The sequence below is a fragment of the Pongo abelii genome, chromosome 10 (assembly GCF_028885655.2).
Source record: "Pongo abelii isolate AG06213 chromosome 10, NHGRI_mPonAbe1-v2.0_pri, whole genome shotgun sequence".
In the NCBI taxonomy this organism is placed as follows: domain Eukaryota; kingdom Metazoa; phylum Chordata; class Mammalia; order Primates; family Hominidae; genus Pongo; species Pongo abelii.
The window spans coordinates 118,134,367-118,157,902 of record NC_071995.2 but is presented as its reverse complement, the minus strand read 5'-3'; the positions used below and the strand labels follow the sequence as shown (position 1 = coordinate 118,157,902).

The 23,536-nt window shown below is 45.0% G+C and overlaps 1 long non-coding RNA gene across 1 annotated transcript; it reads left to right on the top strand.

Annotated features, from left to right (window-relative positions):
- The first annotated feature begins 3,997 nt into the window (after positions 1-3,997).
- On the top strand, positions 3,998-23,332 carry LOC100937235 (uncharacterized). Its single transcript, XR_151291.4, has 4 exons — positions 3,998-4,043; positions 5,193-5,589; positions 21,422-22,385; positions 22,476-23,332. It is a non-coding gene; the product is annotated as an uncharacterized LOC100937235 (long non-coding RNA).
- Positions 23,333-23,536: the final 204 nt, after the last annotated feature.

Below are 23,536 nucleotides of genomic sequence, written 5' to 3'. Positions count from 1 at the left end.
TCATCTGTGTTCCCAACTAAAATATAAGTTCTGTGAGGACAGGGGTCTTGTCTATTTTGTTCTTCACTGCGTCTTCTCGTGCCTCAGTGATGGCACAAAGTGGGTTTCAATAAACATTTTTTTTTTTTTGCCGGCTTGGGCAACATGGCAAAACCCCGTCTCTACAAAAAATACAAAAATTAGTTGGGCATGGTGGCACGCTCCTGTAGTCCCAGCTATTCAGGAGGCTGAGGCAGGAGTATCACCTGAGCCTGGGAGCTTGAGGCTGCAGTGAGCAATGATCGCACCACTATGCTCCAGACTGGGTAACAGAGCAAGACCCTGTCTCAGATAAATAAATAAATAAATAAATACATTTTTTAATGAATGAATGAATGAACATGGATTCTTATCGTTCAATTTCGTAGCTTCGTGTGAACTTGCCATTTAACCTCCTCCCCTCCCTAATCCAAGAGACTTCAGCAAAGTGCACAGACATGTCTTGGATGAATGGATTCTTTTTCTGGGTGGCAGTTACAGGAAAGGGCTGAATATCATATCCAAATCAATGGTGATTAACAGAGAAAACCCACATGGAAACAGGAGCCTGTAACCAGGAGGGACCATGGTGGCATAACCCCCCAAGGATTTACAGGAATCCCGGTAGAGCTTTGGAATCTCCTAGAGCATGGAGTGAGGCTTGAGCCGGCTCTCGGGGAACCTGAACACTTCACCTCACTTCTTCCTCAAAGGATGCCGTATTACGTTGGGCTGCTTGGGTAACAAAATACCACAACTGGATAGCTTATGCAACAGAAACTTACTGTCTCACAGTTCTGGAGGCTTGGAGTCCTAGATCAAGGTGTTAGTAGGGTTGGTTCCTTCTGAGAGCTGTGAGGGACTAACCTGTTTCAGGCTTGTCTACTTGGCTTGTAGAAGGCCATCGTCATGTTCACATGACATTTTCCCTGTATGCGTATCTGTGTTCAAATACCCCCTTCTTAAACAGACACCAGTCATATTGGATTAGGACCTATTCTAATGACCTTATTTTAACTTGATTATCTTCTTTTTTTTTGAAACAGAGTCTCATTCTGGTGCCCAGGCTGGAGTGCAGTGGCACAATCTTGGATCACTGCAGCCTATACCTCCCGGGTTCAAGTGATCCTCCTGCCTCAGCCTCCCAAATACCTGGGATTACAGGCATGCGCCACCACGCCCAGCTAATTTTTGTGTTTTGAGTAGAGATGGAGTTTTGCTATGCTGGCCAGGCTGGTCTCGAACTCCTGAGCTCAAGAGGTCTGCCTGCCTCAGCCTCCCAAAGTGCTGAGATAATAGATGTGAGCCACCACGCCAGGACTTAACTTGATTCTCTCTTTAAAGACCTAAAGGTCACTGTATTTGTCAGAGTTCTTCAGAGAGACAGAACCAATAGGATGGATGGATGGATAGACAGATAGATAGATAGATAGATAGATAGATGAGAGGGAACTTACTAGGGGAATTGGCTCACACAATCATGGAGACTGAGAGGTCTTACGACAGGCTGTCTGCAAGCTGGAGACCCTGGGATTCTGGTAGCATGGCTCAGTCCAAGTCTGAAGGCCTCAGAACCAGGGAAGCCGATTATGTGACTCAGAGTCTGAGGTCAAAGGCTTGAGAACCTGGGGTCTGAGGGGAGAGGTGCTGGTTTAAGTCCCGGAGTCCAAAGGCTGGGGAACTTAGAGTTGCCCAAAGACAGGAGAAAAGGAGTGGATCTAAGTCCAGCAGACAGATAAACATATTTGCCTTTCTCTGGTTTTGTTCTCTCTGGGCCCCTAGCAGATTGGATGGTGCCTGCCCACACTGAGGATGGCTCTTCCCCATCTAGTTCCCACTGACTCACATGCTAATTTCCTCTGGAAATATCTCTACAGACATACCCCAAAATAATGCTTCACCAGGTTTCTAGTTACTCCTTAATGCAGCCAAGTTGACCCCTGTGGTGTTATGATATGTACTGGTTTTCGTCCATGGTTCCTGGCTCATAACTCCCACAGCCCTTGTTACAGGCTGTTTTAAGAATGGTGGGTGTCGGCCTCATGGGTAGCCTTGTGGGTGGGCCTCTGACTTTCTCCTGTCCTCTTTTCACTCTAATATTCCCCCACCTTTCTGACTGTGGATCTTAAGACCCTCCCACTAGAGGGTCCCACCCTATATCCTAGGGGAAGGAATGGTGATATCATGAAGCTTCCAGAAAACCGAAGAAGGACAGGGTTTGGGGAGCTTCCAGATAGTTGAACATGTGAAAAGAAAATATCTTGGGCCCCCCCAAAACCACTAAGCTAAAGGGAAAAGTCAAGCTGGGAACTGCTTACAGCAAACCTGCCTCCCGTTCTATTCAAACCTTCTGCTCACTGAAATAAATATGTATCTGATGGCCTCCTTTGGAGAGGCTCATCAGAAACCTAAAAGAATGTGACCATTTGTCTCTTATCTACCTATGATCTGGAAGCCCCCTCCCCACTTCGAGTTGTTCCACCTTTCCAGAAGGAAGCAGTCTTCATCTTACGACATATGTTGATTGATATTTCATGTCTTCCTAAAATGTATAAACCAAACTGTGCTCTGACCACCTTGGACACGTGTTGTCAGGACCTCCTGAGGCTGTGTCACAAGCGCGAGTCCTCAACCTTGGCAAAATAAACTTTCTAAATTAACTGACACCTGTCTCAAAGTTTCGGGGTTCACAAACACATGGAGGCTTACAGAGGGTGGTGCCCAGAGGGCATGGAAGCTCTGTACCCTTACCCCTACCTTGCCGTATACAGCTCTTCATCTGAATCCTTTGCAATATTCTTTATAATAAATTGGTAAATGTAAGTAAGTGTTTCCCTGAGTTTTGTGAGACACTCCAGCAGATTAAACAAATCCAAAGTGGGGGTTGGGGGAACCCCAACTTGAAGCCAGTCTGCCAGAAGTTCCAAACTTGTAACTGGTGTGTGTGTGTAGAAAGGCAGTCTTGGGGACTGAGCCCTCAACCTGTGGGATATGATACTATCTCCAGGTAGATGGTGTCAGAACTGAATTAGAGGACACCCAGCTGGTGTCCGCTGCTTGGTATGTGGGGAAACCGCCCCCCACATTTGGTTACAGAAGCCTTCTGTGTTGATGATTGTTGTAGTGTGAGAGTAGAGGAAAAACGCAGTTTGAGGAGAGTTTTCCCCTACACATCACCTAAAATTAACCGTCACAGTCACACTGTGAAGTACTGTGGGTTACGATTTCAAGCTATACATTTAGGGGGAGAAAACAATTTAACCCCTAACAGATGCTAAAATGGCCACTTCCAAGATGCTCCAGGAACAGTGTGGGGTGTCCTGTAACCCCTAACCTAGAGGAATACTATGATGGATAGATAAAAGCAAAGTATTTCATTGCCTTTATCTGCTCAGTATCCATCTCCCTTTTCTTGGGTATACACCCTGACTTTTCTTTGAGGACTCACCCCATGATGCCCTTAGCCCATGTGGTTCAGATAGAATTGGTCCCACCGCAGATACAAGATAGGGTATGCTTGCTGGGCACGGTGGCTCATGCCTGTAATCCCAGCACTTTGGGAGGCCTAGGGGGCGGATCACTTGAGGTCAGGAGATCCAGACCAATCTGGCCAACTTGGTGAGACTCTGTCTTTACTAAAAATACAAAAACATTAGCCGGGGTGATGGTGCAGGCACCTGTAATCGCAGCTACTCGGGAGGCTGAGATGGGAGGATCACTTGAACCCTGGAGGTGGAGGTTGCAGTGAGCCATGATCCTGCCACTGCACTCCTGCCTTGGTGACAGAACAGGACTCCATCTCAAAAAAAAAAAAAAAAAAAAAAAAAAAAAAAAATTGGGCATATGACCCAGGTCTAGCCAATCAGCATATTTCATCCTCCAGCCACAGTGATTGGTTCCCTCTGGGCACATGACTAAAGCTGAGCCAATGAGACTTAATTCTAGGAGCTGATAGGTTGGAAGCTTAGGAGGGCCGGGGACCATTTTTCCCATGAGAAAGAAGCCAGCAACCTAGAGGCAAACAGGTGAGAGATGTAGAGAGAGACCGAGCCCACTGGCATGGTTATAGCCCCTGAATTGAGCTGTGCCTGAAGGTAACTTTAATGGTGGACTTTTCAGTTACGATACACAGTCCCTTTTTGGTTTAATGCCAGTTCGATGTGGGGTTAAGTGATTTGTAACCCAAAGTGTTCTAATCAATGTAATTATGCCTCTTCCTCCCTCCTGTTTGTGTACCTCGGTCATTCCAGGAAGCCTCCAGTGGGAAAACTTCACCAAGGAAAAGAAAATTTCTTTCAGCTTTCCTGCATTGTCTCAAAAGAGCCCGTTTTAAAGCCCCAGCGGAGATGCCTGTAATTGGCCAATGAGAGCCAGCAGCCGGGTTGGGGCTGCGTGCCAATAACTAATTCAAGCAGACAAAACTCTCGGGGTTTTATAATTATGTGAAAAGACCTAAGATTTCTGTAAGCCAGGGGTCAGCAAATTAAAATTCTCCCAGGAGCTAAGGGCTTCTGAATGCCTGTTTCTGATAATCTTGTTTACGTCCTGGGGTAAATAAATCTGTCTTTTGTTCTATGTTATTCAACTCTCAGCACTGTTTGTAATTAAAGGGGTGGAGGGTGGAGAAATGAGTGAGTTCTTTAATGGGCTCTGTTCTGGGTCACAAGGAGTAAGAAAGAAAAGGCCCTCATGAGCAGGGGTTGGGGTGGCCTGCTCTGCCCTGGGAAATGGTGATAAAACACTGGGCAGCTGTTGATCAAGTGCCAAAGGGGAGGAAATCCATCATCATTAGCGTAATCAATGAGCACAGGGTGAGCCCCGACTGCCTTGTGCTAGGGTTCCCCTGAGATATGGAAAGAAGCAGACGGAATGTCTGGTTTCAGAAGTTACCTCATGTCAAGAATCTCCAGGCAGAAGGGTCACTCACCCTCTCCTTTCCCTCACCTGCGACTCTAGGGGTTGAGGAGAGGACAAAATAGAGCAAACAGAATCCTTCCAGATGGTCAGATAATCCTGGCTTATAACAGGGTATGATAGAATTAGGTTAATGAACACAGAACACAAATAATAACAATAACAGATACCACAGCTAACACATGTTGAGCCAGGCACTGTGTTAAGTGCAATATATACATGATTTCTTTCTTTCTTTTTTTTTTTTTTTTTTTTGACAGGGTCTCACTCTGTTGCCTAGGCTGCAGTACAGTGGCAAGATCTCGGCTCACTGCAACCTTCGCCTCCCGGGTTCAAGCTATTCTCCTGCTTCAGCCTTTTGAGTATTGGGACTACAGGCACATGCTACCATGCCCAGCTAATTTTTGTATTTTTAGTAGAGACAGGTTTTCACCATGTTGGCCAGGCTGGTCTCGAACTCATGGCCTCAAGTGATCCACCCACTTTGGCCTCCCAAAGTGCTGGGGTTATGGGTGTGAGCCACCACGCCTGGCCTATACATGATTTCTTTTAATACTCTCAAGAATTGCTTGTTACAGGCACAGTAGCCTGAATTTTATGGATGAAGAAATGGACAGAAGTTAAAGTTAAGCAACTTTCCAGAGGCCCCCCCGGTGGGTAAGTGATGAAGCCGGCCCTCATATCCGAGTTCCTGATTACAAAACTGCCGTCAACTGCATCGTGCCACCTGCATCGTGCCTCCTGCAGCTTTCCTCTGCCCTTTGTAGCTTTTCTACTCTTCCACCTAGTCTTGTCTCGCTGAGTCTCAGGGTTTTGTTTTTTGTTTTTTTTTTTTTTTAATTTGTAAAATGGGGATAACAACACTTTTTTTGTAGCAGGGTGCTTGGATGCCAACAACAGAAATAGACTTTGGTTAATGTAAGCAAAAATAGAATGTAGAAATGAGCCATCAAGCCATGAAAAGATGTGGAGGAAACTTAATGAAATGCACATTGCTAAGAGGAAGAAACCAACTGAAAAGGCCACACATGGTATGATTTCAGTGATGTGACATTTTGCAAAAGGCAAAACGATGGGGACAGTAAAAGGATTAGGGGTTGCCAGGTGTTAGGGCGGAGGAAGGGATGAGTAGGTGGGATTTACAGGGCAGCAAAACGACTCTGCATGGGACTGTACTGGTGGGCACATGTTATTACGGACTTTGGGTGATGATGTGTCAATGTAGGTTCATCAGTTGTAACAAATGGACCACTCTGGTGGGGGATGTTGACAGTGGGGGATGTTGACAGTGGGGGAGGATGTTGGGGGAAGGAGATATATGGGAAATCTGTATCTTCCTCTCAATTTTGTTGTGAATTTAAAAGTCTATTTTTTAGAAATGAAATATATTGAAAGGATCATGGGGAGCTCACGGATTTCTAGCCTCTTTTGCTCCTGTGGAGGGAGACAGGTCCAGCTCCTACCAAGAACTGCCCAGCGGGGGATTTTCCTCCTACAGAGGAAGGGTGTTCAGATGCTGAGTACCCAAAAATATCCCCCCAACCCCATCCCAATAAGGTTTTGTGGTGATGGATGTTTTCAGCACCAGACCTGACACACAGTAAAAGCCCAGTAAATGGTAATTATTCTTATTCTTATTAATAATAATATCCAGGAAGAGGCTGCTCAGCCTGTCTCCATGCCTGTGGTATAAATTCTAGGCCACTCTTCCTGTGGGATGATTTAGACTTCCTTTATGAACAGAGGCACAAACTAAGCCAACATACCCTCGGGACGGAAGGATGCTGGCATGTCTGCAGATTGGTCACTAAAGCGTGTCCTAAATTGCGAAGAAATCAAAACAGATTGCATCTAATTTCTCACTGTTCCAAGCAAGAAATTACCTTTTTAAGTGGAACACCATGACTTTCAAGCTGTTTGCAAACACAGTTTTTTTTTTTTTGTTTTTTTTTGGAGTGTTCTGTCTTGGGCTTGGGTTGGCTTTCTTAAGTGGATTGTTTGTTTCTATGGGGTTAACTGGGTTTTCAGAGAGAAGAGGCACAAGAATCCACTTCTCTCACTTCTTCAAGCTGTTCGGAGCCTGGTGGGTCTCATTTCTCTTACAGGTTGTTGAGTGGGTTATGATAGGCAAAACATAGGCTTTGGAGCCACACAGACCTGGGTTCGAATCCTGACTCTACTGTTTGCTGCTGTACAGTAGTTCCCCCTTATTTGCGGTTTTACTTTTCCCAGTTTCAGTTACCTGTGGTCTGCTGCTGTCTGAATAGAGATGACTACAGTACAGTGAGATATTTAGAAGAGAGATAGACCACATTCATATAACTTATTGCAGTACATTGTTATAATTGTTCTATTTTATTGTTAGTTACTGTGCCTAATTTATAAATTAAACTTTATCATAGGTTTGTATTATAGGAAAAAATATGTATGTATGTAGGGTTCAGTATTATCCATGGTTTCAGGCATCTACTGGGGATTCGGAATAAGGAGAGACTCCTGTAAAGCCTTGGGGGATTCACTTGGCCTCTGTGAGCTCTGTTTTCTCATCTTAAAAATGGGATAATCATTATTTACTTGCTAGGGACTTCAGTGTCTTGCAGTAGCTGTTGCTTTTTCCTTCGGCTAATGCTAGCCTGCATGACACCATGTTATGAATTAGAACAATTCTAGCAGATGTACCTGGGGCCAGAGTTTATGACTTGCTCCGTAAGCAGGGCACAGGCAGGATTTTTATCCCTTCCTTATCCACTCAGCTGGTGGTGCCCTTGTGCAGCATGCAACCTGCACAACTCTTCATAGTGGCCCTGATTTTTAACTGACTGTTAAGCTTTTTAAACCTTTCTTTTATTGGTAGACACAGACCCCTTGCAAAAAAAGATAGGAATATAGCTGAATTCTGACCAAATTATGTGACAATAAACAGTGACTGGCCCAAAGAATGGCCATATGACCCAGGTGAAACACAGTTTTCACCTGGGACTGATAAACACATGTTGGGAAAAGTTAGCACTCTATGCACTGGGAAAACAGCAACCGTGTTCCTCTTCAAATGGGAGAGGCCTGTTTATAGTATGAGTGTCTTAATCTGTTTTGTGTTGCTATAACAATACCACAGACCAGGTAATTTATAAAGAAAAGAAATGTATTTCTTACAGTTCTGGAGGCTGAGAAGTCCAAAGTAGTGGGGCCTACATCTGGCAAGGGCCTTTGTGCTGTGTCATCCCATGAAAGAAGGGTAATTAAGTGCAAGAGCATGAGGGACTGGAACTTGCCACTCGGCCGGGCACAGTGGCTCACGCCTGTAATCACAGCACTTTGGGAGGCCGAGGCGGGCAGATCACGAAGTCAAGAGATCGAGACCATCCTGGCCAACATGGTGAAACCCTGTCTCTACTAAAAATACAAAAATTAGCTGGGTGTGGTGGCGCTCGCCTGTAGTCCCACTACTTGGGAGGCTGAGGCAGGAGAATCACTTGAACCTGGAAGGCAGAGGTTGCAGTGAGCTGAGATTGCGCCACTGCACTCCAGCCTGGCAATAGAGTGAGACTCCATCACAAGAAAGAAAAACAAAAACAAACAAACCAAAAAAACAAAGCCACTCTTGAAATAACAACCTTAATCCATTCATGAGGCCAGAGCCCTCATGACCCAATTACCTCTTATTAGGCCCCACCTCCCAATATTGTTGCATTTGAGATCAAGTTTCTAACACATGAACTTTGGGGGACACCTTCAAACCATAGCAAAGATGAAATGAGAGATCAACACGCAAATACAAACAGATAAGATAAAGAGAAGTCGTTTCTGGAACCCGTCACTGATGTCAGTCCTAAAGCTCTTCCTGTGATTTTAAGCTCTAACTCAGTTCTCCTCTCAGTTACATTAGCCCAAACATACCCTTTTTGCTTGAGCTAGTGTGAGTTGGCTGTCTGACACTTGTAACCAAAACTGTCCTGATAACTGGGGAGTTGCTATAAGATGTATTAGGTGTGGAAAATCCTTTGCTCAAAGTGGCACTCCAATACAAAAAAAATAACGGGGCCTGGTGGCAGGTGCCTGTAATCCAGGCTACTTGGGAGGCTGAGGCAGGAGAATCACTTGAACCCAGGAGGCGGAGGTTGCAGTGAGCCGAGATCATACTACTACACTCCAGCCTGGGATGACACAGCAAGACTCCATCTCAAAAAAATGAAAAATAAAAAAGAAATCAAAGTGGCACTCCACTAATAATAGCTGTATTATTGCCACACTGTACCACGTGGGAGTCCTACCAGTTTGCTTCTTTGGAGTGAAAGGAGGACGTGTTTTATTAGAGTTGGGATATCAGATATGCCAGTAGCCCTTGATTTCATGCCATGGCGGACATCAGTAATCCATTAGCAGAAAACATTAATTCATAAAGGCTATGGTGTATGGTGTTTTGTTTTTTGTTTTTTTTTTCTGAGACTGAGTCTTGCTCTGTGGCCCAGGCTGGAGTGCAGTGGGGCAATCTCGGCTCACTGCAACCTCTGCCTCCCGATTCAAGCGATTCTCCTGCCTCAGCCTCCCGAGTAGCTGGGATTACAGGCACCCGCCACCACGCCCGGCTGATTTTTGTATTTTTAGTAAAGACAGGATTTCACCATGTTGGCCAGGCTGGTCTTGAACTCCTGACCTTAAGTGATCCACCCGCCTCGGCCTCCCAAAGTGCTGGGATTACAGGTGAGCCACCGTGCCTGGCAGGTGTTTTTAAATTCTTGCCATTTGATTGTTTTTGCTCTACCTGGGAATGGTCTCAGGGTCCTTCCTACTAAGTGCTACAGGCAGTTGCTACTAATCATTTGGAAATGAAATAGGAGATGAAACCAGACATTTTGATTTCCAGCAGTATTTGACAAAATCCATTGCAGTCTATTTTTTAAGCCTCTAACTCATGGAAGCATGCCTACAGAGGTAAGACAATGTTGCTTTAAATTAATGCCAGAAGATAAGGTACTCAGAATAGCACCACAGCAGCCTAAATGGCTAATGAAGTTTGGCAGAAGGTTTTTATGAGCGTGTGTAGAGCATCTGGGTCAAACGGCAAGCAAATTCCCAAAGACACAAGAAAAGATTAGCTGGGCTCCACCATCGTATCTGGAATGAAGCTCATTTCCTTGTAATCTTTTGGGGCTGGGGAGAGGGTCTTGGTGAATATTCCATCCAGAGGAACACTTTCTGGTGGAATAGAAAAAGAAGAAAATAAATTTGAACTAAAAGGAAAGTGTAAAAAATTTCAAAAGTAACACAAAAATGAAGAATGAACACAAAGCTTTAAAAAAGCCTTCCTAATTAATTAGGTTTTCCCATTTTCATTTCCCAGAGGTAATCTATAGTGGGATATGTGTCTTTCAAGATCTCAGTGCCACAAATAGTACATGCTCAACATAGAAAAATCAGAAAATTCAGATAAGCAAACAGAAAGATAAAGTCCCACAGCTCAGAGATAACCAGGGAGAACATGCTGATGTATTTCCTTTCTGCTGTGTGCGCGTTTGTATGTGTGCACGTGTGTGTGTGTGTATATTTTCAGAAGAAATATTTATTCAATGCCTGTCGTCATGTGACCAGCCTTCTGGGAAAAAAGGGTGAGCAAAATCCAACCTTGGCTGCTAGGTCTCACTGTCTGGTTGTTGCAAACAGTTGTGGCCTTTTCACCATTCCAGTGTCTGCTCGGCTTTGTTTTTCCAATGGAACAGTGAGGATGGCATAGGAGGCTCCTAAGAGGGATGGATCATCTCCAGTGTGCACATTTCCTATGCACAAAGTCCTGTGTAAAGTGCCCACAAGAACTCTAGGATATAGTTCCTATTGCACAGATGAGGAGACTGAGGCTCCGGGAGGTGAAGTCACTTGCCCAAGGTCACCTAGCTCATAAGGGGCAGGGCTACCATGCTGGTTTTCCTGCCATAGCCCTCTTAGGAATAGGCCAACCCGTGTCCACAGAGAAGTGGGGTGAGCTCACAGTTGCAGATGGTGGGAGGGATGGCATAGCACAGGGGTTCAGAAAAAGCCTTCAGAGTTTGATAAATCTGGATTTGAATCTTGACTCTGCCACTTCCAAGTCCCGAACCTCATTTAGCTCATCTGTGAAATGGGGGATCATTAACCTATTTACCTCATAGAGTGAAGGTTAAATGGACTCATGTGTGTGAAATGCCTATAAGAGCTCATGACAAGGTAATTGCTCAGTAAGTATTACTGGCTGTTGTCACCATGACTGTTTCTGGAAAACCATGATTTAGGGAGACTTATATCTTCCTGGTGGGATTAGGTGACACCTGCTCCCCCCAGGGACTGTGGCTCTGTTTCTGTTTCTGATTCACTTGGGCACGGGTTGCTGGCACCATTGTTCCTGGAACTTTGGAAAAAAACAAAAGTTGCTCCATAACCCCACAGGCTTCTTTTGTTGCTGTGACAATGGAACTGGAGAGGAGGTGGGACTATGGGGACGATTTCCCTGAGGAACATCCTAGGTGGGCCTGACCCACTTGCTTCCTTGGCATGCTAAGCACCTTCTGAATTCCAAAACTCTCCTGCGTTCTGGCTTTGTGCTCTGTTCACCCCTTTACCCTTTGTCTGAAATTCTTTTCCTCTCTTCTCTCTGCTTACCTGATTGGAACCCTTCTGGTGCCTGGCACAGAGCCTAACACTCAGTCGGTGATGGTTGAAGATTGAATTAATGATGGAAACATTAAAGGCCTGGCAGATAGAGTGAGCTGGGGAATGTCGAGGAAGGCACTTCTCTGGGTCTCAGTTACCATCTCCGTATAAAAAGCATAATAATAATACCAACCTCTTGGGTTATTGGGAGGATTAAATATATACTCTATGTAAGGCGCCTAGCACAGTGCTCAGTAAGTAATAACTGCAATGGTTGTTCCCGCTCACCTCTCCGTTTTCCTTTTTTGGGGACTTTCCACACCAGAAATCCAGTTTTCCATGTGTGGTCACTTGATGGAGTCAGACAAGAGAAAGATACTCTTTTCGGTTCTGATTCCTGCCCCAGTCCTGATGCCTAGGGCATGATATTTAGACACCTCCACTTGCAGCTTCTTCACCGTCACAGTCCTGTCTTGCTTCCTTTCAGCCTTGTCTCTAACCACGGCCACTCACAAACCCTGCGACGGGTCCCTCCATTCCCCCCGAAACACTCTCCTCTCTCCTATGTCTTCTATAGCTTATAGAGTTCCAAAACGGTTAAACAGTAAGAACACAGCAGGACCCCGTAGCTACGCTGGGTGGGGCATTTGATCAGAATTCATGAAAAGTGTCCTAGAGTTGGTTCCTTTTGCCCAGCAGAGCAAATCTGATCAAGCTCAGCCTGGACATAATGTTGGCCAGCAGCTGGGAAGGACAGACCCACTGATTTCCTCCCCAGGTAGAGTGGGGATGGATGAAAGTGGCCACGTAAGTAAGCTGAGTTTTCTGGCCACCCATCCATCTTCAGAGCATTCCTATGTGTGAGGATAGTGTTTTTAGATCACTTTACAGATCCATTTTACAGGTTGAGCAACTGAATCTCAGATAAATTACTGAGTAGAAAACTGATTTGGAGGAAACTGGCAAGAAACGAAAGGGGCAGCTATTCTCTTTGACGTTTTGGAAATGTGTGAAAATGCTACACTTGCCCCATTGGGAACTGGGATGCCAAATTTGATTTCAGATACAAAGCTCACATGTCACGCAAGATTACCTTTCTCAGGACCCACTGGGGGCAGAACTAGAGCATGAGGAGACAGCAGAAAGGACAAGAAAGGAATCTTCTTATCCGATAATGAAAAAGTATTTTCAGCTCTGACTATGTTTACAGACTGTGTAACTAAGGATTTGTGCCAAAATTCGGAGGTGTCTTCAGTATATAAATGATCTGGCAATGTTTGCAGTAAATTCTGTAAGAGAACCAGAGCCGTCTGAACATAACTGAGGAATTGAGAGGATGTCAAAGGAAAATAATGATGATGATGATGGTGATAATTACTATTTTTCCGGGGGCCAGTTATCATAATCAGCATATTTAATTTAAATGTAGTTCTGCTTCTCCAAAACTTGAAGGTAGATATTTTTATTTCCATGTTTCAGATGAGAAAATTGAACTTCAGAGAGGTGAAGCGACCTGCCTGAGGTCACGTAGCTAGTAAGCGACGGAGCTGCAATTCAAACCCTAACTTGTATGAGCTTAAAGCCCACTCACCTTCTGTTATATTACCTAGGCCTTGGATTAGGTCCTAGGGATTCAAAGATGAGTTGAGACACAGTCCTTGCTCTCAAGGAGCTCTGTGTTTTACAGAAAAAAGAGCTAGCTCAGCTAAAGAGTTCCCTGTTGAAATGTGAATCAGGTATAAATAAAACAGCTCATCTCCACTACCCTTCGGTAAAGAAAGAAACCAGTGAATGCATAGGTTGTGTGTGAATATCCCTTCGTCTTAGTTCTGATTTTATTTTTTTTGGCATCTGCATGAGGCGTTCCAGGGCACTTTCCCTAAACCCCAAAGGAACAGAAGTTCTACCTGTGTCTGTACTGTGCCTGGGACCTGAGCTCTGGGTGAGCAGTCCTGTTTGCATTATGATGCTGGTGCAGGCAGCAGACAGTCTTGACTCCCACCCCAACTTCCCTTCCCAACCCACCCTGATGTTTAGCTTCAGAAAGACAAATTAGCAAATCTCCCTCTCGAATTGCTGTCCAACAGGGACAAGAAAGATGCTCGCCCAGGAGCCAGCATCGTGATCACAACATATGCAGTTTTCCTGTGGCTGATGACCCAGCAGTGGTGGTGTGGAGGGGCCCCTCATGCTCCACTCTGGTATGTAGACCTTGCTCTCAGCCACTCATTTTCTCCTCCTGAACTGTCCAGCTCAGGGCTGATAATCAAGTGCAACCCCCTTGGCATTTAGCTCTGAAAGTCTGGTTTAACCTTCACCTGCACAACAGCTCATAATAACAAGAGCAACCACTTGTTGAGTGTCTTTTGAAGGCTTTCCATATACAATGCTTATTGTACGCTTTCTCTAAATAGCCCGTTTATTGAAAGAGCAAGGCTGTGGGATACAATCATAAAGCTACTTTTGTTGCCCCCTCCCCTATTGTTGTGTAATCTCAGGACCGGTCCTCTCTGCCTCTGAATGAATGTCAGCCAGGCCCCTTTGCTACAAATTTGTTATGTGTAGGTAATAAAAATGTCATTGGCATCTGCGGTCCCCCAAACCGCTTTAGTTCAGTGATTAATGTGTCCAGTCCAGTACAGGGTCACGCCTCTGACTTCATTTTCTCAGACTTGCTTCAGGCAGAAGCTGCAGTGGGAAATGGGAACCGTCAGCTTCGTGAGTTTTCTCTAAAAGAGTGGTAATTTTACCCTCTAATCTCTTCCCCAGCCAGGCTGCCCTTGCCCGTTTAAGGTTGGTAAGGGCACAGTGGGAAGAGACAAGAGGTAGAAAAAGGTCTCGCTTAACTGGGACTGCTGCTGTGAGCTGGGTCCTACAGTATGCCAGTCTTTCATGGGGAGTTCGTGTGAACTTTGAAACTCTGCCTCCATTGGCTTGGAAACACAAGATCTTCGTAGGGATTAGAAAAAAGGGATCAGACACAGCCTCATGTATGCTCAGCTTGGCAAATGGATGCTGTCTTCTGCAAGTTAGAAAAAGCCTTTCCCGGCCGGGCGCTGTGGCTCACGCCTGTAATCCCAGCACTTTGGGAGGCCGAGGCAGGCGGATCATGAGGTCAGGAGATCGAGACCATCCTGGCTAACACGGTGAAACCCCGTCTCTACTAAAAATACAAAAAATTAGCTGGGCGCGGTGGCGGGCGCCTGCAGTCCCAGCTACTTGGGAGGCTGAGGCAGGAGAATGGGGTGAACCCGGGAGGCGGAGCTTGCAGTGAGCCGAGACCGCGCCATTGCACTCCAGCCAGGGCGACAGAGCGAGACTGCATCTCAAAAAAAAAAAAAAAGCCTTTCTCTAGGTTTCTGCAAGCCCACGTGGGTATGTACATCCTAAGAGCAGAACATGGCTGGATGTCTGCAACACTCTTGAGTGAGAGCTTTTGTTCAGTGCACTGAGGACACATTCATCTTCAGGGACCCTGTATGCACATCTCTTACCTGTAGTTCTCCGGCACTGGAGCTGCACAAGCTTCACATTCCAACTGTCCAGTCACGCATGACATCCCCTCTGGCCTTAGTCCTTCATGGCCCACCTACATAGAGGCTCATCATACCTGAGAAGATCAGGCAAAACATCTTTCAAATATCCCTAGGTCAGCTTGCTTGTACATGCTCTCTCTCTATCCCCTGCCCCCCATGGAAAACACTGGTCTTTGCTGGAAGTGCAGCTGCTTGCCAAATTGAAGCCCTCTTCAGCTATCCCTGGGCCCCTTCGATTTCTCAGGTATGAGTCAGACTCCAGTCCGCAGGGTTCCCCAATCATTAGGGGACAGAAATCAAGCTCTCCAAGGCCTCTCTGCAAAGCCCCTTTCATTAGGCTTCAGGTGGGAGGAGTGCACCCCTTCTCTCCCCTGAGAGATGACAGTTGGCTTTTCGGCATTAATATGGTGCCTGCTGATGGGGCAGTGACCACTTCTACTGCTGGTATTAAAATGGGACACATTGTCTCAGTTTGGACTGGGTCCTGTAAGACAGCCATCCCCAGGCTTTTTGGCACCAGGGACTGGTTTTGTAGACGGCAATTTTTCCACAGATCGGTTCAGGGGGTGGTTTTGGGATGATTCAAGCACATTACATTTATCGTGCACTTTATTTCTATTATTACATTTTAATATATAATGAAATTATTATATGACTCACCATAATGTAGAGTCTGTGGGAGCCCTGAGTTTGTTTTCCTACAACTAGACGGTCTGATCTGGGGGTGATGGGAGACAGTGACAGATCATCCGGCACTAGATTCTCATAAGGAGCACACAACCTAGATCCCTCGCATGTGCAGTTCACAGTAGGGTTTGTGCTTCTATGAGAATCTAGTGCTGCTGCTGATCTGACAGGAGGTGGAGCTCAGGCAGTAATGAGAGGGATGCAGAGCAGCTGTAGATACAGATGAAGCTTTGCTCACTCTCCCCCTGCCCACCTCCTGCTCTGTGGCCCTGTTCCTAACAGGCCATGGACCATTACCAGACTGCGGCCTAGGGCTTGGGGACCCCGCTCTAAGAAAGCCAAGAACAAAACAGTAAATGCCAACTCACCCAATGCTCCAGAGTGAGGTCCAAGACTCTCAACATGACCAGCAAAGGAGGTGGCCAGAACTTGTTTCATGTCCCTTTAGCCTTTCCTCTAATTTGGGGGCATAAGAGCGTTCATGTTGAAGTGTGGAGAGGGGAAGAAATTGGAAGGGAGATTTTTTAGGTAGAATTGATGGAGTTCTGTGACATGTTCTCTCCCAAAACTGGCAGTAGAAGTGGTTAGTGCCCCATCAGAATTTATCATAGCAACCCTGAAAGGCCAAATGCCATCTCTCAGTATTGTCATCTCTGTGCTTGGGGGCTTTCTCTGAAGATGAGGAAGACCGGTCTGCCCATTCCCAAGGAGACCAGAAGTGCCAGGGAATTAACATCTTCCGGGAGAAGCCATCAGCCAGTGACTGATGGGAGTTGGTATATAAAGCTCCGAGATCCCTCACGGCTGAGTTGGAAGCACATTGAGGCATGTATTCTGCATGGTTTCCCAGAGTTCCTAGGAAGTTATTTTTGATGCCCACCAAAACGGTAGTTGGCTTAATTTTAAAAACCTTTTATAGGTTTTTTTCTCTTCCCTGACTCTTTTCCCCCATGATATGGTTTGGCTCTGTGTCCCCACCCAGATCTCACCTTGAATTGTACTCTCATAACTCCCATGTGTTGTGGGAGGGTCCTGGTGGGAGATCATTGAATCACAGGGACAGTTTTCCCCATACTGTTCTCATGGTAGGGAATAAGTCTCATCAGATCTGATGGTTTTATAAGGGGTTTCTGCTTTCGATTCTGCCTCATTTTCTCTTGCTGCCACTATGTAAGAAGTGCCTTTTGCCTTCCTCCATGATTGTGAGGCCTCCCCAGGACGTGGAACTATGAGTCCATTAAACCTATTTTTCTTCCCAGTCTCGGGTATGTCTTTATCAGCAGTGTGAAAACAGACTAACACATCCCACTCCCCGCCCAAATAAAGTACTTGTACTCAAATCCTGATCTCAGGATCCCTGATATGGTCTGCCTGTGTCCCCACCCAAATCTCATCTTGAATTGTAATTCCCATAATCCCCACATGTCATGGGAGGGAACTGGTGGGAGGTAATTGCGTCATGGGGTGGTTACCCTCATACTGTTCTCATGACAGTGAGTGAGTTCTCACAAGATCTGATGGTTTTATAAGGAGCTTCCCCCTTTGCATGACACTCACCTCTCTTACCTGCCGCCATGTAAGACATGCCTGTTTCACCTTCTGCCATGATTGTAAGTTCCCTGAGGCTTTTCCAGCCATGAGGGACTGTGAGTCAATTAAACCTCTTTCAGTTATAAATTACCCAGTCTTGGGCATTTCTTCATAGCAGTGTGAGAATGGATGAATACAATCCCTTTCTGGTGGAACTCAAACTAAGACAAAGCCCTGTTATTCAGATAATACCTTTATTCCTAGCACATCGCTAATCCTTTCCTAACTTTGCAAGATGGGTTTCTTTTTTTCTCCAATGAGGAAGCAGAAGATCCATATGACTCCAAAAATATGCTCTTTTCCTCACACCACTCTGCTCCCTAGCAGTTGTAAGCCATTCCCTCCAGCCAGCAGAATACAATTCTTTAATTGGCCACCCATAGCCTCTGTTTAATCTAGCACTTTCTTGATGTTCAGAACCTTGGTTCTGAATCATTTACTCAATGCTATTCCTCACTGTCCCCTGCATCCTGCTTTTAATACCCCCAGCATCTAGTTTCTGTTAGCCCTCTGGATGCAACGCTGGATGCTGTCTCCCTGGCCCTTGACTTTGACTCACCATCCAGCTCCATTGCCCTAGACTTGTCTTGAGAAATACTCTTCCTAGTTGGACTGAGTTCCAGGACTCCTGGTCTTGGTACTATCCACTATGGATGATGTTCTGCTTGGTTCATATCATGGCTGTCCCTCTATGCGCTAACAATTCCTATCCTCAGCTGGAGCAAAATGAATTTTTATCCATTGCTTAAAATTTGAAAGCACATCCAGGAAGTTGGGCATACTAGCTGAGCAAGCCGAGTGCCTATCAGGAGAACTTGGACACCACTGCTGGGAATTGGCTAAGTGGGAAGATTTTAATTGTTCCCAGGCTTGTCGCATCCACGTAATTTTCTCTAACGAGCACACACAAAGCAACAAGAAGAGGTGCGGGATTGGATGGCAATTCAATGCCTCATAATGCCAGATGAATTGCAGCGCCTGCTCCATAGTATTGCACTTGCCGATGTCTGGGAGACAGTCTCCATGGATGCTAATTGAATTATGCTGAAACATAGAAGGAAATTGTCAGCCAAATTGCTGCCACGCTGCCGAGCTGTACCTCGCTCATGCCCCCTGTGCTGTTTCCTGCTGATTCAGCAGCACACGGCAGCTTGTCTAGTTTGGGAATGACCAGGGGCTGTGTTCCACTTGGTATGGTTCTTCAGGCAGACTTCCCATCTTAGACCTCCAAATAGAGAAACGATTCCTTATTAAACTTTTCCTTTCCTCCTTTCACTCTGGCAACACCTCTTGTTATTTATTCATCATCAACAACAAAAATATATGATAAGCTTAAGAGAACTATATTGTTCAACTAGTAAATCTTGATTGAGCATCAGTTAAAGACTGAGAACACAGCAGGGAACAAAAATGGGCATAAATCCATGACTTTAGGAGTTTACGGTCCTGTCTCACTTTCCAACGAGGGAAGATTATTGGGTCAGTTTCAAGGCTTTCTTTGCTTTCTAGAATCTGGATAGTGGATAAATGTGAAAACTCAAAAGAGATAGAAAGGCTCAGTAGATTCATAGGAGAAATTGCTGCATGGGAAGAGAAGACTAGGGAACACAAGTCAGGGGTTACGGCTGGGTTTGGAGATTTTAGGGAGTTTATAAAAGAGAAGAGAAGAATGTAGTGGAGCGTTTTGTGGGGAACACAATGAGAAGAAGGAAGTGCATTTTAAGCTTTGCTCTGTTGTGTGAGTGGAATGCCTCTGTGCTCTGTGATATTTTTTAAGAGACTTCAGTAATTGCAGTTTTTTTTTTTTTTTTTTTTTTTTTTAGATGGAGTCTCACTCTGTTGTCCAGGCTGGAGTGCAGTGGTGCAGTCTTGGCTCACTGCATCCTCCACCTCCTGAGTTCAAGTGATTCTCCTACCTCAGCCTCCTGAGTAGCTGGCATTACAGGCGCGCACCAGCATGGCCAGCTAATTTTTGTATTTTTAGTAGAGATGAGGTTTCACCATGTTGGTCAGGCTGGTCTTGAACTCCTGGTCTCGTGATCCACCCACCTCAGCCTCCCAAAGTGCTGGGATTACAGGCATGAGCCACCGCGCCTGGCTGTAATTGCAGTTTTAAACTTGCTTTAAAAAAAAATCAGGCAAAAAATATTTATTGAATGCCTACTATGTTCCAGGTATAAGATAGATGCAATCTTTTCCTTATCTGGCATGTCGTTCCAAGTGAAAGAGGACTGAATACTTGATAGGTACACATATGAGAAGGATGGAACTTCATCTAGGGAGGCCGAGAAGCCTTCGCTGAGCAAATGAGATTTCTGTTGAACTCTGAAGGATTAGGAGTTTGTCAGGCAAAGAGACGCGGGTGGGGAGTACGGACAGTTTCAGACACAGATAATGGCTTTTGAGAGGGATTCATGGAATGAAAGAATCCAGTTTATTGGCCAAAGCTGTCCCATCAAAAGCAACAATGCTGCGAACTTCTCCACCAGACTCTTCTCAATATCTAGTTTCTAGTTTCAATGAAATTGAATATTCTCGGGTGAGTTCCTGCAATGTGGGCCTGAATCTGTCTTGCTCCCAACCTCTGCAGCTGATTCTACCCCTGCCACTATTGCCAAGAAAACAAGTTGAGATAAAGCTGATGGTAGATGGGGCAGCGGGCGGAAATTGCTTTTCAGACTGACTGTCTGGCTGCCATAATGGATGTTTCTTTAAATAAGGTTCTGTGCTATGGTGGCTTCAAGGCTTTATATTTATTAGGCACCTACTGTGTACCCAGTTCTGTGTCAAGTCCCAGGAAACAAAAATGAATAGAAGACGTGGTTTGGTTCTTGCTAACTTCTGTCACAACTGTAAAAAAGGCTTTCACAGTGTCTTAATGTCCTAAGACTATGACAATGTTACTTGGCAGGTGATTTCCAGAGCCGCTTGGAGAGGTCAGACAGACCTGAGTTGGAATATAGGTTCTACCCAATAATAGCTGTGTGACTTTAGGCGAGTTAATTCTCCTGTGCTTAAGTTTTTCATCTGTTAAAATGAGGAATATAACACCCACCCGAAAGGACTGTAGTGAGGCTTAGAGATAGCCTGTGTGTCACTCACCTGGTGAATAAGCGGGACTCTGTTGAGTGTGAGAAGACACCCTCACTGTTTTCTCCACTGTCCATTGGCAAGGCCTTGATGAGTTGAAGCTTTCTCTGCCCGTGGGTAAAATTTTGAGCAGCCTCCATCACTTTGCTGGTTATTCCTGGATAATAAAATGTCTTGAAGTCATTTTTCTCACAGAATAGTTCTGTGTCAGTAATTAAAATGCCTGCTCTTAAGTAATGGTTAAAACTCCGAGTTTCATTTAAAGTTAAAGCTTCTTTCAAACAAACCAACTGTTTTTTTTTTTTAAAGACATTTCTGAAATAATTGGAGAAATTTGAACAGTAACTGAATAGTAGATGAAATTAAGGTATTCTTAATTGAGTAATGGTACATATGATATGTGGATATTTACACTGAATTACTAAGGATGAAGTAAGGTGGTGTCTGAGATTTGCTTTTCAATAACTAGTGGTTTGAGGGTAAAGGGTTGGGGTATAAGTGAAACAAGAACGATCATGTTTATTTTATTATTTTTTTGTTTTCCTATCCCCTACTTTTATAAATGCTTGAAAACTTATATAATAAAAGTTTGAAAAGGATTTTAAAGCATCTTTCCTAAACAACCTTATATAACTGGCATGTTGTATAGCACATAAGTCTAGTGGGTATTGTTTATATAATATACATTGTCAATCTATGTATTTATTATAACAGTTCTTTGACCGATGGCAGTGGTGTGTTGCTTTAATAAAATCAGCATATTTATTATATTGGTAGATGAACTTCTGTGATAACCCCCTAATTATCTTCTCCTTCTGGTATTCACATCCTGTGTAATCACAACCCCTTGGGGCTGGACCTAGTGACTTTGTTCTGATGAATAGAATACAGTAAAAATGATGGAATGTCACTTCCAATATTAGATTATTAAAGACTATCTTTTGTCTGGCACTACCTCTCTCCAGCTTTTCTCTCTTGCTTATTCTGAAAAAACAAGCTGCCTTGTTGTGAGTTACTCTGTGGAGAGACCCACATATTAAGGAACTGAGAGCATGACCAATGGCCAACAGCCCTGGAGTGATTGAATGTTTCCAAAAACCACTCACATGAGCTTGGAAGAGGATTATTCCCCGTTCAAACCTTCAATTGAGACTGCAGCCCTGCCATACCTTGATTGCAACCTGGTGAGAGATCCTGAGCCAGTGGACTCAGCTCAGCTGTGCCTGGATTCCCGACCCACAGAAACTGTCAGATAATAACTGTTTTAAACTACCAAGTTTTGGGGAAATTTGTTATGCAGTAATAGACAACAAATAGATTATATAATGACAAACTTCAGATAAATGGAGGTACAGTTCTTGGAGGGGACACTTTTTTTTCTAGTTCAAACAAAGAAGTAGTATCAGTGTGGGTTAGCAGTAGCCTTGGTCACCCCTCTCTCAGCTCAGATGTTGGGGAAGGGGTTTGTGGTTGGCTTCCCTAGGTCCTCACCTTTTCTCTGATTGCTAGCCAAAGGCCCAAGGGAGCAGAGGGAGGAGAGGTGAGGGCAGATAATGGCTCTCTTGACCAGTAGTGTCACAGTTTGGCATTGGTGCTCTCTGCCTGGCAGGTATTTAAAGTTCCTTCAGGTTTGGCAAGTGATAAAAGCTGAGTCAATTCTTTGAGGTGTATTGTGGATTCTTTGAGGTCCCTGTTAGTGGCGTCCATGCTGCACAGTCCCTCAATTGTTCACCTGAGAACTGTGTTCAGGTGGGGATTCTTCAGTTCCCTTCTTGTGGTGCCTCTTTCCCAGATCCCATGCCAGGTGGTAGCTGTGAGTACCTCTTTCTACTCCTTTCGGGTGAGATGCTTCTAAGACATCTCCATTCCAGTTTGTGCACATCTGCCTGACTCATGGGAAGCTCATGCATCCTTGGCACCTGGATCAGGGTAAGTCCTGCTTCTAGTGCTATCCTCAATCCTCATCCTGAGATCTTGATAGACTCCAGCCATGGTCTGACTAATCTATACATTTTTCAGGTCTCAATCAGATGCCAGTCTCCCCAGACTTCAGGGGATTCACAGCAAACTAGAGATATTTCCTGTAAGTTCCTCTCACCAGGCAAGGCTGTGGTCAGGAGTCATTGCCTCTCTCCTCTTCCAAGGGGACTGAGACTAACTTCGTACTGGACTACTTTCTCCAGAAAAATCCTCTCACCAGTTTCCAACTTCAGTCTTTTCAGAGATGGCCGTTGGACCAAGAGTCAGAAAACTATTCCCATTTAGACCCTTTGCAAGGTTGGAAATGTCAGGTATTTGAACATTTCATTTTGTTTTTGGCCCGTGGAGCCTCAGCTGAAACCAAGACCCAAATATTCCATTTTAGCATCCTGTTATATGCATACAGTTGCTGTTCAATCCGTGGTGCTTTGTAACTTTTACGTTGTTGTGGGAGATTTACTGCATTGATGGAGCTCATCGATGGTATCCACACTCTTTGCCATGGCTTGTTAGCCCCTCTCATCAAGGGTTGAAGTCTATTTCCCAATCCTTGGATTTGGGCTAGTCTTGTGATTGCTTTGACCAACAGAATGTGGCAGAAGGAACATTATACCTTTTCTGAGCCTGGGAACAAGAGACCCTGAATGATTTTGGCCTGTCTCTTGGAGTTCTATTGCTGTTCTGTGAATAAGCCCGTGGGTGGAATGACAGACCACGTGAATAAGAGCAGAATCAGCTCAGTTGTCCCAGATATGCGAGAAAGCCCCACCAAGATCGGCAGAGCCACCTAGCCTGACCACAGAGACATATGCAAACCCCACCAAGCTCAGCTCAGATGATCAGAACTGCCCAGCTGACCCACTGACTTGCGAGTGAAAATAATCGATGGTTACCGTATGCTGCTGAGGCTTTGTGGTTGTTTGTTATGCAGCATTATGGTAACTGATACATTGTACTGGGTAGCTAATGAGGGAGTGTTTTTTGAGCAGAGGACGCTCTCAAATATCAGGTGACAAAGCTGACTCCTGGCTTGGCCTTGTCATCCATGCACATCCCTTCCGGAGGAAGACTGTTTTTCTTTTCCTTAGGCACCCTCAGCT